This window comes from Littorina saxatilis, linkage group LG1, assembly GCF_037325665.1.
Source record: "Littorina saxatilis isolate snail1 linkage group LG1, US_GU_Lsax_2.0, whole genome shotgun sequence".
In the NCBI taxonomy this organism is placed as follows: Eukaryota; Metazoa; Mollusca; class Gastropoda; order Littorinimorpha; family Littorinidae; genus Littorina; species Littorina saxatilis.
Genome location: NC_090245.1, coordinates 63,497,205 through 63,509,389, shown reverse-complemented (window position 1 = coordinate 63,509,389; position 12,185 = coordinate 63,497,205). Strand labels below are relative to the sequence as shown.

Sequence of the window (12,185 nt, the reverse complement as noted above, 5' to 3'; positions counted from 1 at the left end):
TATGGTATATCATAGGCATACAATGTATTCAAACAAAAAGGCCAGTTTTGTACTTTGACAGAATTTCTAAAATCCTTCCTTGTTAAAACTTAAATCATAGAAAGCCTCTCTGTTATTATTGCAAAAAAAGAGTACGAACATTGAGCAATAAGTCTAGAAAATGAGTATGTCGCAATGACGGCAGTGGTGCATCAAAAGTTGTTGCTATAATGTGAATTGTTAATTAATCACTTTGAAAATGATCACTTTATTGCAGGGCATCGGCGCTGGCTTTGAAACCAGTTTGTCACCATCAGTTTGGGCTTGAATCCTAAGGTCAGCAAGTGATCTATTTCCCATGGTCATCTTTGTGAAAAGGTTGCTGTATTCGGTGCATAGACCATTGATTGTGTCGTATGAAGCTGAGGAAGCGAAACTGATTAGGTGGAGCGTTTGGACAGTGTCAGCATTCGTGAGGTTGCTGCCGACGGCTCCATCGCATGTCTGCACAATGTAGAATTACTAGAAAAGGGCAGAGGTTTCCTTGTTTTTGTACGTGGGACTGTGTTTCTACCCAAACTGTTAAAACTACATCATTGGCTACAGGTACAGAAACCAGTTTCAGACTGAGGACACTACTCATGCTTTGCTAAATCTATCAGTCAACAGACCTGATGGAGGATACCATAGCAGGAACAAACTTCAGGCACTCTCACATGCATACTACAAATGTAGCACTCCCACTCTCTGCTGGTGTGTGCTGGGTGGCAATCAGCTCTTCCTTGAAATCCGCAGGTCATGGATTCGAATCTGGGGTGAGACTGCCACAGGCTAACTTAATGTGCAGACTCAGAGACCGTATCATATCCCACCTCTGTGTCACCGCTGTGGCATCTAAAAGACCTCGAGCAGGACATACTGCCATTATACAGATGGCTGAATACAGTGAGTAGGGCGACTCTGTTGCTGCTAGCTTTACACTGGTAGGAAGTGACCCGAATTTCCCAGCGACCGGTCGTGGGAGGGTATGCAGTGATGTCATACCTACAGACGCTAGACAACTTTTCTTGTTTTACATCATCTTTTGTTGGACATTTTTGTTAGGTTTCTAAATACATAATATGTATATTTTCTGTATATGAAAATGTGGAAAGCACATTGCTTGGAAAACTGAAATCAAAAACACTGAATTAAAACATTGTTATTGCGTTGCACATGTTTGGTCTGTGTGTGTGTGTGTGTGTGTGTGTGAATGACAGAGGGAGATGGATTTAATAATTAACTGATCTTAAATTACACTTAGTCTTTCAACCTGTCGTTACACCTACAACACATTCAGAAATATATTCATCAAAGATATATATGCATACAAATGTTGATCGTAAAATATCATTTCAACGACAATAGTTAAAGTACATGTTATGTAATTGGATTTACAACCACAAAACAAACAAAATTGGGCGGGGACAAGTCTTGCATCAGTTGTGCCTTTGCCCCTCCTCATTCGGGCAGGGATTTGTCAAGCTATTAAAGGAAAAGTGGGTTGATGTTGATTGACGTCTATCGCCTTGTGTTGGCAAGGAGGCTATAGCTCAGTGAGAAAAAAACTCGAGAGATAGAGCTTTCTGGCGCAAAATCTTCAGCACTGAGGTCCACTTTGACAACACGCAGGAAATTACGATCAGCCGTACTACATGACTCCTTCGTTTGGGGTTGGGAAATATCCCGGGAAAATGTTATAGCCGTTTAGAAAAGAAATGAATGTCAGCGCGCAAGCAGTTCCATGGAGCAATCAAGTTGTGGCCGGTCAGGTCAATGCATGCATTCTCTCACCTTTCACTGCCTAACTTAGGGCGCCACGCAACTCCCACCCCCAGTCCCGCCTTCACCTGTGTGCACCTTTCCAAGCCTACAGTGGGAATCCCGCAAAGTGGTCAAGCGTTCAAAGAGATACTGACTAAGCTGGAAGAAAATAACAGTCTGTACAAAGGAAGAGTCATGATCATAATCGCCCCTAAAAAAACCAATAGAGTTTATAAGCACTAAACCCAACACGCCGATCAGGGCTCTCTCTCTCTCTCTTCTCTCTCTCTCTCACTCTCTCTCTCTCTCTCTCTCTCACTCTCTCTCTCTCTCTCTCTCTCTCTCAGTCTCTCTCTCTCTCTCTCTCTCTCTTCAGTAACACAAATTTAACTCGCTTATCAGAATCCCTCATAGGGAGTTTAAACCAGCTGACAGAATGGACTGAGCGAAATCATGTCTCTTGACCCAAAGAAAACCAAATATACGAGGGATCTACGAGGGCCAACTGAGAAGTACCGGGCCCGACCAGGAACTTGAATTGACTTTTAAAACTGACTTGGTATAAATTAAGAAAGGTTCTTCTGAAGACTTCATGCAAAAATAGTACATATTTTCACTGGTTAGTTTGTGTGCCTTGGTTTCTCAAAGTACCATACCCCGCTGTTAACCCCACATTCTAGAAAACTAACAAAACTCAGTGATGCAATATTTGCAAAGAAAAAATATTTAGCCGACTGGAAATTAATAACGACCTAACGTAAACGTTAGGCAGGGATACCCCCTTCATAGACCACAGTAATAAAGTGGTCAGCGGAATTGAGGTTTGGAAAGAAAACCGTTTAAGATGACAAACGGTGTGGAAGACCACAGACGGTTACAACTCAAGAAACCGTTGATGCTGTCTGCGCGCTGGTGATGCAAAATGAACCAATGGGCATTTATTACATTGCTGATACACTTGGCATCTTACATGAAAGAGTTTGGAGTATTCTGTGCAGAAAACTTTTCATGAAGACAGTTTAAGCAAGGTAGGTCCTCAAACTTTTACACCAGAACAGAAGCACTTCAGATTGAACATGGCACGCGACATTTTACGCTTATTTGAGGCAGATCGAGAGGATTTTATTTCCCGATTTGTTTCTGATGATGAGACTAGGGTACATCACTTTCATCTTGAAACCAATCAACCGTTCATGCAGTAGGGGCATACCCACCTAAAGAAGGCAGTCAGGGTCATTTCCCCTGTGTTATTGGACGCAGAGGGGTATTTCCTGTTGGACTTTGTTCCAAAAGATGAGACGGTAACCGGTGAATTCTATTTCATACTTCCGAGTCAACTACTAAGAGCGCATATCAAGGCTAAGCACCGAGGAACGCTCCGGAAAGGGATGTTGCTCCATTAAGGCAACGACCCTGCCCGAAAGTCTTTGGTTTCTATGGCAACAAACCATCAATGCGGCTTGGAAATCGTTAATCATCCGCTGTATTCGCCAGATTTGACACCCTCAAACGATATTCTGTTTGCAACCATGAGTAAGTACCCCAGGGTTGAGCAGTACGAAACGGACAATGACGTCATGACTGCTTTTGAGGACTTCCAACGGTTGCAATACAAAGGCTTCTGCAGCAACGGCAATACGGATCTGAGGCACAGGTGGAACAAGTCTGTGGAGGTCCGGAGGGACAATGTTAAAATGTAAACTTTTTCTGGACTCGTAGGTCAACTCCTTCCTGGTCGGGCCCGATAGTTTTCAATTGACCCTCGTATGATACTTACAACCAGACAAAAACGCCAGAATATTACCTCAACTGGTCCTGGTTTAATGATTGACAACAAAATAGTGGAAAAAGTCGACCATCACAAAGTTCTAGATGTTTACATCGATAACAAACTGTCTTGTTCAACTCACATTGAGCAGCTTAGTAAATTGGTGTCAAAGAAAGTGTACCTCTTATCTAGAATTAATCATTTCCTGAATTGTCAAGCCAGGAAGTTATTCTTTACTGCTCATATTCAGTCTCTTATTGATTATGCATCTACTTTATGGGACTCAGCAAGTGATCATTCCCTAAAACCACTCAGCAGATTACATAAAAGAGCGCTAAAAGTAGTATTACTCAAACAGACTATACACTCACCGACTTAGACTACATCAACATAGAGATCCTACCTCTAAAATCAAGGATGAATTTATTATAACAAAGGAATCTTGATGCATAAAATTATGACAGGAAATGTACCCAAAACCATTTGTTCAAAGTTCTCATTGAAAAATGTGCACCACTTTATAAAATTGAACACTCCTCTTCCTAGGATAGACCTATTCGAAGTCAATTAAGTTTTGTTTAGGCTCAGGTAGCAACCTCTGGAACGCTCTCCCGAACGCCCTGCGGCGATCAACCAACACGGATTCTTTTAGATCCAAATATTCTGTCCATTTAATGAACTTTATGAAAAAATAAACTTGTTTGGTATGTTTTCTTCGGATACAGTTGTTCATTATTATGGGGGCGAGGACGCCCCCATTCTATACGGATAGTTTCGAGGTTGACCATGGGCAGCGCCATTTTGTTGTGAAATACGTCATCAGTTTGTGTACACAGGAAGTTGTGACATCCGTCACCCTATGGGAGGGGTGACGTCAAAATTGTTCATCTGTAGAAAGTTGTGAAATCCGTCACCCTATGGGAGGGGTGACGTCAAAATTGGTCATCACAGAGTTTGTGTAACACAGGAAGTTGTGAAATACGTCACCCTATGGGAGGGGTGACGTCAAAATTGTTCAACAAAAACATGATATGTCGCATTGTGCAGGGTCAACTGCAACAAACTCAAACCGAGCCATTCATACCTAGCTGTATTTGAGTGACTTATATACCCGACATTTTTATTTCTTATTTTTAGCACAGGTGTAGGAAAAATCATGAACCAAAATGTTATTTATTTTCTAATTTAACATTTTTTTTACAAATATGACCATGGTCTTTTAAACATACAGTGACATTAAACATTGTTATGTTAAAAAAAAGAAAAAAGAAAAAAAGCTTTTGTGCACAAATCAGAAAATACATTGTACATTTTACCTACAGGCCAAACCGTGAGTGTCTGTGGCAAAGCCCGACCCAGGAAATTGCACTGATTTTATATTTAGATCAGAGAGAAATTGTCAAGAACAGGCGCTTGCATTTGGATGTGTCCAATGATAGTAGGTTTGGTTGTGATCAATCAGAATAATGTAGGAATAAAAATGTATGACAGTTTAGTATGATGACATGTAATTCACATATGCTGAAATATGATATTATACATCATGTAATATTATTATGGCTGTTGCCATGACCATGAAACCCAACAAAGGTTTAATGTAATGTAATTCAAAATACCAAAACCGAGCACCTATTAATCTCGTCTTTGCGCGTGAAGATTGAGGCCGTCTGCCAGCAGCGGTTAGGTCATACAGTGGAACCCCTCTCTAGCGACCTTTAAAATGTTGACAAAAATCGGTCCTTGTGGAGGGGGGTCCTTACAGAGGGAGGGGGGCGGAGTCAGGGGGCCACAAAGAAAGTCAGATTAAAAAAAAAAAAAGAAAACAGAGAAGTTTGAGTTGCTGACGACCGTTCTCTCTGAAAGCAAACTGCTTCGATTTCATGTTTGTCCTTGGTGTCCACCAGTTCTGGTGCATGTACTACCCTGGCCAAGTTTCCTCTCAAGACATCAAAGAGACCGCCCCAGTATACTCTACAGCCTCTGGGCGAACCACCTCTCATAGCTAAAACTGGGTCAATGACCCCTGGGAAGAAGGTCAGTGTCTATAAAATTTTACTCCTAGGCCTGCGGCCAGGGGGGGGGGGGAGTATACCGGTACCATTTGAGAATCAGACCAAATGAGAATTGAACCATTTGAGAACATCCTTTTTTTTCAATCACTACATCGAAGGCCTGCGGCCCGGGGTTCACAAGGGTTTGTTTGTTTGTTTGTTTCAAACCCACACCCATATACACACATTTCCCATTTAAACCATTTGTCGGCCCCCTGTCGATATTTATCGACTAAGTTCCTTGTCTGACTTATTGTTTATTTGTGACAAAATCATGAAGATTTGGCTCAGTGATAAATGTTTTGCTGAGCTAATGTATCGTTGCAAAGTATGCTTACTTTGCGTTTATCTTCAGTATTGCTTTACACCCAGTTTTGAACACTACCTAATGATTTACAATGTTTCTATATAATGCGCTTCTTGTACATAAACTTATATGTTCTACCACACGGGGGATGTCCTGACATAAGCGGGGCGGAAGTTATACGCGGGGCCTGACACGATTGAAGGCACGTTTCGTCAGTTTTCTGGGAATTGTTTGATTTACGTCGGGATTTAAGGTAAGCTACTGATTCAGCGATGCCTTAATTTGTTTCTCGGTGCATAAAATGTTATAGAGCGGTTGATATGTGTCCGTAAATTACCATCAAAGCTAAAAATGTCGGCGATCGAGCGCCGGAAATGGCCGTTCGATGGGTTTCGGAAGTAGAAATGTGCTTTATTTCACAAAATCAGCTCGTATTTGACATCGGTTTGGGATTCTAATGGACGATGGAGTCATTGAAGATGCAAAGAAGTGCTATTTCGGGGGTAGAATATATCGACCGAGCCAGTAGACGAGAGGCGTTCAAATGTGAGAGATGAGCGTACGCGGGGCTGCCGACTATTCAGATTCAGCCCGCAAATGTACTATAATTATAAGACAATCTCTGTTTTGCAAGTGTGTGGCTTCACACCCTTTCACACATCAGCCAATCAAAAACAAGGTTACCCACTTTCGGGCGACAGCAGACGAACACAAGCAGTGTCTGCAAATCTACATTTTGATACTTGAATCATCTTCCAAAGTGGTTTTAAACGAAAGTTATGGCGATTTGAAAATAATGAATATATTATGAGGCCAGAAATGATTCCAAAGCAATAAGTACAACAACATCAAAAAGTTTTAAAAAAGTGCCTTTTTTGCCAACAATTCACATTTTGGTTATGTTCAACTGAAAGAACATAGATCAAAGTGTGTCATTATGTCAAAACCCCAAAACACACCTATCAACAATTTTTGGTTAATTTCCATGGGGTTTCCTTAAATTTAATCCGGATTTCTATCTAGCATGTACACATTTGCACGATCTAAACATGCTAAATTCGTTAGTTTTGCACGAGTTAAGCAATGTATAGCGCACAAACTGAAGGATACAGAAGCGTTCACCAACTGGGAATGGAAGCGTACACTAAGTTTTGTGAAGTGGGGTTTGGAACCGTATCCAAAATTTGAGGGTACTGTTATAAAAGGCCTTTTTGTGTCACAGTACGTCATTGTACAGCAAAACCAAAATAACACAACATAGGGGAGATATGATGCAATATTACGTAGCTGCATTGACTGAGGAGTATCTATACATCACGTTTTATGTAACTGATTTACTTGCAGTGTGTGTGTGTGTGTGGGTGTGTGTGTGTGTGTGTGTGTGTGTGTGTGTATGTTTGTGTACGGCGTGTGTGTGTGTGTGAGAGATAAACGCTGACTCATTTGTAGCAAAAACAACAACAAAATGACATGTATAACTCTCTCTCTCTCTCTCTCTCTCTCTCTCTCTCTCTCTCTCTCTCTCTCTCTCTCTCTCTCTCTCTCTCTCTCTCTCTCTCTCTCTCTCTCTCTCTCTCTCTCTCCTAGCCAAGTTCTGAGTCTCTTCGCCTTCAGTCTGTCTCACTCTAAGTTTGGCTGCACTGCTGAAACAGTTTATGGTTTGTTTACATCTACAATTTACGCGCGCCACCCAAACAAAGCCATTCACCGACTTTCCTGATGAATTCTGTGCAAATCAGCCGCGACAATGCAGGCAATAAACAGCGGAGGTGACAACGTAGAAAGGCCATCTTAGGTGACTAAAAACAGCAGATGTGGGAGCGCCTTGTCCCGGCGGCGCCACCAAACTTCATCCCAAACACCAGCGATTACCACTTGTGTCTATCGAGGTGGTCGGGGATGCCGACGACATTCCTGACCAGTTCCTTTCCTTTCCGATTCTCCTACATTTAGTTTATCGATCGCAGGGGCGGATCAGTTCATTTTATGGGGGGGGGGGGGGGGGGTTACAAAAGTATATTGTGAAGATATGGGTGTGAAGGCGCGAAGCGCCGAGCCGACGGCGTGAAGCGCCGAGCCGACGGCGTGAAGCGCCGAGCCGACGGCGTGAAGCGCCGAGCCGACGGCGTGAAGCGCCTAGCTTGCTAGGGGGGTCCGGGGGCATGCCCCCCCGGAAAGTTTTGAAAAAAAGAATGCAAAATGGTGCAATCTGGTCCATTCTGAGGATGATCATTACCAGTTTCAGGCAGCAGATTTTGTCACTGATTAATACCCCAAAAATTGAAACTCAATGTAAAATAAAGAAATGCATACCTCATTCAACATATAGTCTTTGCTGTCACTCAGCACTAAGCATCCTTCGTGGAAGGAGCTTCATACGTGTTCGGAATCGGGCTGCAAATGTGTCCCAACAACAACAACCCCAAAAAACCAAATTTTTTAAAATTTATTTTTGGGCTGGGGGGGGGGGGGGGGGGGACCGGAAACCCCAGAACCTCCCCCCCCCTCTTCCGCCCCTGGATCGTCTTGAAAGGGAAGAAAGGAACGAAAACAAGTGATGTAAGGCGAAATTACTACATATAGTCAAGCTGTGGAACTCACAGAATGAAACTGAACGCAATGCATTTTTTCACAATGACCGTAGTCTGCCGCTCGTGCAAAAGGCAGTGAAATTGACGAGCCTGTTTAGCGCGGTAGTGGTTGCGCTGTGCTGCATAGCACGCTTTTCTGTACCTCTCTTCGTTTTAACTTTCTGAGCGTTTTTTTAATCCAAACATATCATATCTATATGTTTTTGGAATCAGGAACCGACCAGGAATAAGATGGAATTGTTTTTAAATCGATTTCGGAAATTTTATTTTAATCATAATTTTTATATTTTTAATTTTCAGAGCTTGTTTTTAATCCGAATATAACATATTTATATGTTTTTGGAATCAGAAAATGATAAAAAAATAGGATGAACGTAATTTTGGATCGTTTTATAAAAATATAATTTTAATTACAATTTTCTGATTTTTAATGACCAAAGTCATTAATTAATTTTTAAGCCTCCAAGCTGAAATGCAATACCAAAGTCCAGCCTTCGTCAAAGATTGCTTGTCCAAAATTTCAATCAATTTTATTAAAAAATGAGGGTTTGACCGCCTCAACTTTTACAAAAAGCCGGATATGACGTCATCAAAGACATTTATCCAAAAAATGGAAAAATTGTCTGGGGATATCATACCCAGGAACTCTCATGTCAAATTTAATAAAGATCGGTCCAGTAGTTTACTCTGAATCGCTCTACACACACACACACACACACACACACACACACACACACACACACACACAGACACACATACAGACACACATACACCACGACCCTCGTCTCGATTCCCCCTCTATGTTAAAACATTTAGTCAAAACTTGACTAAATATAAAAACGAGAAGAAAAAGAAGAAGGAGGGTGAGGGGCGGGCGCAACGAACTGCGCGAGATGGCTTTCCCCCATTACTTGCTAGGGCACTGGACCCTATGGTCAGTTTGGGCGATGAAAACAATTCTATAACTGTAAACAAATAATACATATTTTTCTTTATTTTATCTTATTTTATCATCTTTAAAAAAACCAATCTTATCTTATTTTAGTCAATCTTGCTGATGCCAAGGCAGCTTGCTTCAGAGCTGACCAATAGTGAGAAATGACCATGGTGGATGGAAAGTGACACGTACCGTGCTCGGACGCAGGGTGTGTGAGACCTCAGGCTCAATACGGGACTGCATGGGAAGCCTTGTATAGTATAGTACATCATGTTCCATATAGGTCCTGGTTACCCCAGAGGACGTTAAACCTCAATAGTCAGTCAGTCAGTCAGTCAGAAGTCTTGTGTAGTACATCCCATATAGGTCCTGGTTACCCTAGAGGACGTTAAACCTCAATAGTCAGTCAGTCAGAAGTCTTGGACCTCGGGAGCATGCCCCTAATGGATTTACCGTGAGGCCGTAAAACAACAATAATCATCCAAGTTTCAGACACTGTGATTGATTGTGACACTGATCGTGGGTGCCTGTGTTCCTCCTCGCTCAGTCGGGGTGCCAGTCTAGCGCCCATGGCGGGCGCTTTGGAGCAGTCCAACAATTAACTGCCCGGGTTATGAATTGTGGGGGGGGGGGGGGGGGGGATAAAGTAATTCTAGCCATCATGTACCATCTAAGTTCCACTGAGAACCCGCTCCGCACTTGGACTTCCAGTGAGTTTACACCATCAATACATCCTCTGTTCCTAAACATGTCCCATGACTGCATTCCACAGATGCCTGTTTATGTTACATGCGTGCCGTTTTCCTCGTGACATTGTTTACTTTTATCCTATTTTATCCGATCGCAAATGGCAAATGACTGGCGATAGTGCCCGGATGCTCGATTCCACGGATCTTGAACTGTCTGGTGAGAAATCTGGCTGCAAACTTTTAGTTGTATAACTGAGTTACGTTGCATCATCCCCTGAAATGAAGCAGATTTCCTGAGTTCTCCTATAGTCCACAAACGCAGCGATCCAAGTTGTTTTTGCACTGTTTTCTTTTGTTTTACTGAAAGGTTGAACTTTCATTTTCTTTGGCGCGAGGGAAATGAAAGAACAATGAAGCTGCCAACAGCATACGTGCATGTTCCTTTGTTGTCATATGTGCAAACTATCTTGACGTGTGTTCTGTATGAAGAAAATCCGCATCGTAGTCACTTGAAGCCAAGCCGACATGAAAACAAAACAACACACACACACACAGTCAAAATCGACATAAAAAAAAGGGGGGAGGGGGAAAAGTCAGCCAATGTATGGTTACTATCACAGTCAAAGTGCACGAAGACTGCGATGAGTTTGAGCAGTAGTACTACTACACTGTAGTAAATGGAGAAGGATGAAACAGCGTATGGCAATTAGTATGTCCCGGACTTTATACCACCCAAGTAAGAATAGAGACAGTGCTATCAATATGTTGTAAATGTCATCAGCAACGGTGCCGCTACCAGCCATTAAAGTCAAAACTGAACGACTCTCTCACTTCTTTTTCTGACAGCATCTTCCCGGATTTTATAGCTTTATAAAACGCATCCCACAATCACAGTTTTCCGTGTCAAACCTGTCCCCACGTCTTTATCTTGCAGCCTTTGTTTTAAGCGTTTTTTTTTAATTCATTTTCTTTGATAATCAATACACATTCAGATAACAGAAAATGGCGAACAAGTGGTAACTTCAACACCTAGTTTCATAATATTTCATTCTTATTTTATATAAATAAAATGAAGAGAGAGAGAGAGAGAGAGAGAGAGAGAGAGAGAGAGAGAGAGAGAGAGAGAGAGAGAGAGAGAGAGAGAGAGAGACGCTTTGACGCTTTGAGAGTTTATTGTCCTCAGCTTTAAAAGCCCTTTAGACAAGGGGATATAATTTACAGAAGAAGTAAACATAACCATCTCTGCAAACACATCCACGCACACACACACACACACTCTCTCTCCCTCTCTCTTTCTCTCTCTCTCTCTCTCTCTCTCTCTCTCTCTCTCTCTCTCTCTCTCTCTCTCCCTGCCTCTCTTTGCCACACACACAAACGCACACGCATTGAAGTGGGTCCGCACTCGCGCTCACACACGGAATCTTCCTCCCAGTTGCATAATCATCATACAATAATGCATTAAATCTCGTAAAAAAGTCTAAAAGCATCAAACACATCATTAAAACTTAAAATATTAAGAATGTTATGGGAACAGACCACCCATCTGTTGCTTACTTAAATACTCTACAATGTACATTCTCTTTCTTTCATCTTTTTCTTCCTTATATCCAAAGCCATGGCAATAAAACATGCAAGTGATCTCATCACTCTCACTCGATGCCAGCAGTCGAAACACAGTGTTCATGTCGGGCTGAGGGGACGCACATTCTAAAAATGCAAACTTTTGTCTCAAACTCGCATAACATTTACACTTGAAGAGGAAGTGGACTTCATCTTCTGGTTCCTCTGTACACAATGGACATAAACAATTTTGTACTTGTTCATCAATTACAAACCACTGTTTATTGCTATATAAACCACATGTCCTCAGCCTGAATCTTGCAAAATGATCCCTTCTCCATCTATCCGTAATGCACAAATGTTTCTCTGCTTGAAATGCACATTTGAAGGAATAAAACCACTTATACTTTACATTTTCTTCTATTTCAGAATGCCAATTCTGTTTATAACAACAAATAAGCCTGTCCTTAAATTGTCTCAAAAATTGCCTCTCCATTCCG

At 41.9% G+C, this 12,185-nt stretch overlaps 1 protein-coding gene across 2 annotated transcripts in view; it reads left to right on the top strand.

Moving 5' to 3' along the window:
• LOC138976085 (uncharacterized) overlaps positions 1-1,193 on the top strand; it is a 38,456-nt gene extending 37,263 nt beyond the window's left edge. For both annotated transcript variants that reach the window (XM_070348910.1, XM_070348900.1), the window contains one exon: positions 257-1,193. The gene's annotated coding sequence lies outside the window, so the exon portion shown is untranslated. The remainder of the gene's footprint in view (positions 1-256) is intronic.
• Positions 1,194-12,185: the final 10,992 nt, after the last annotated feature.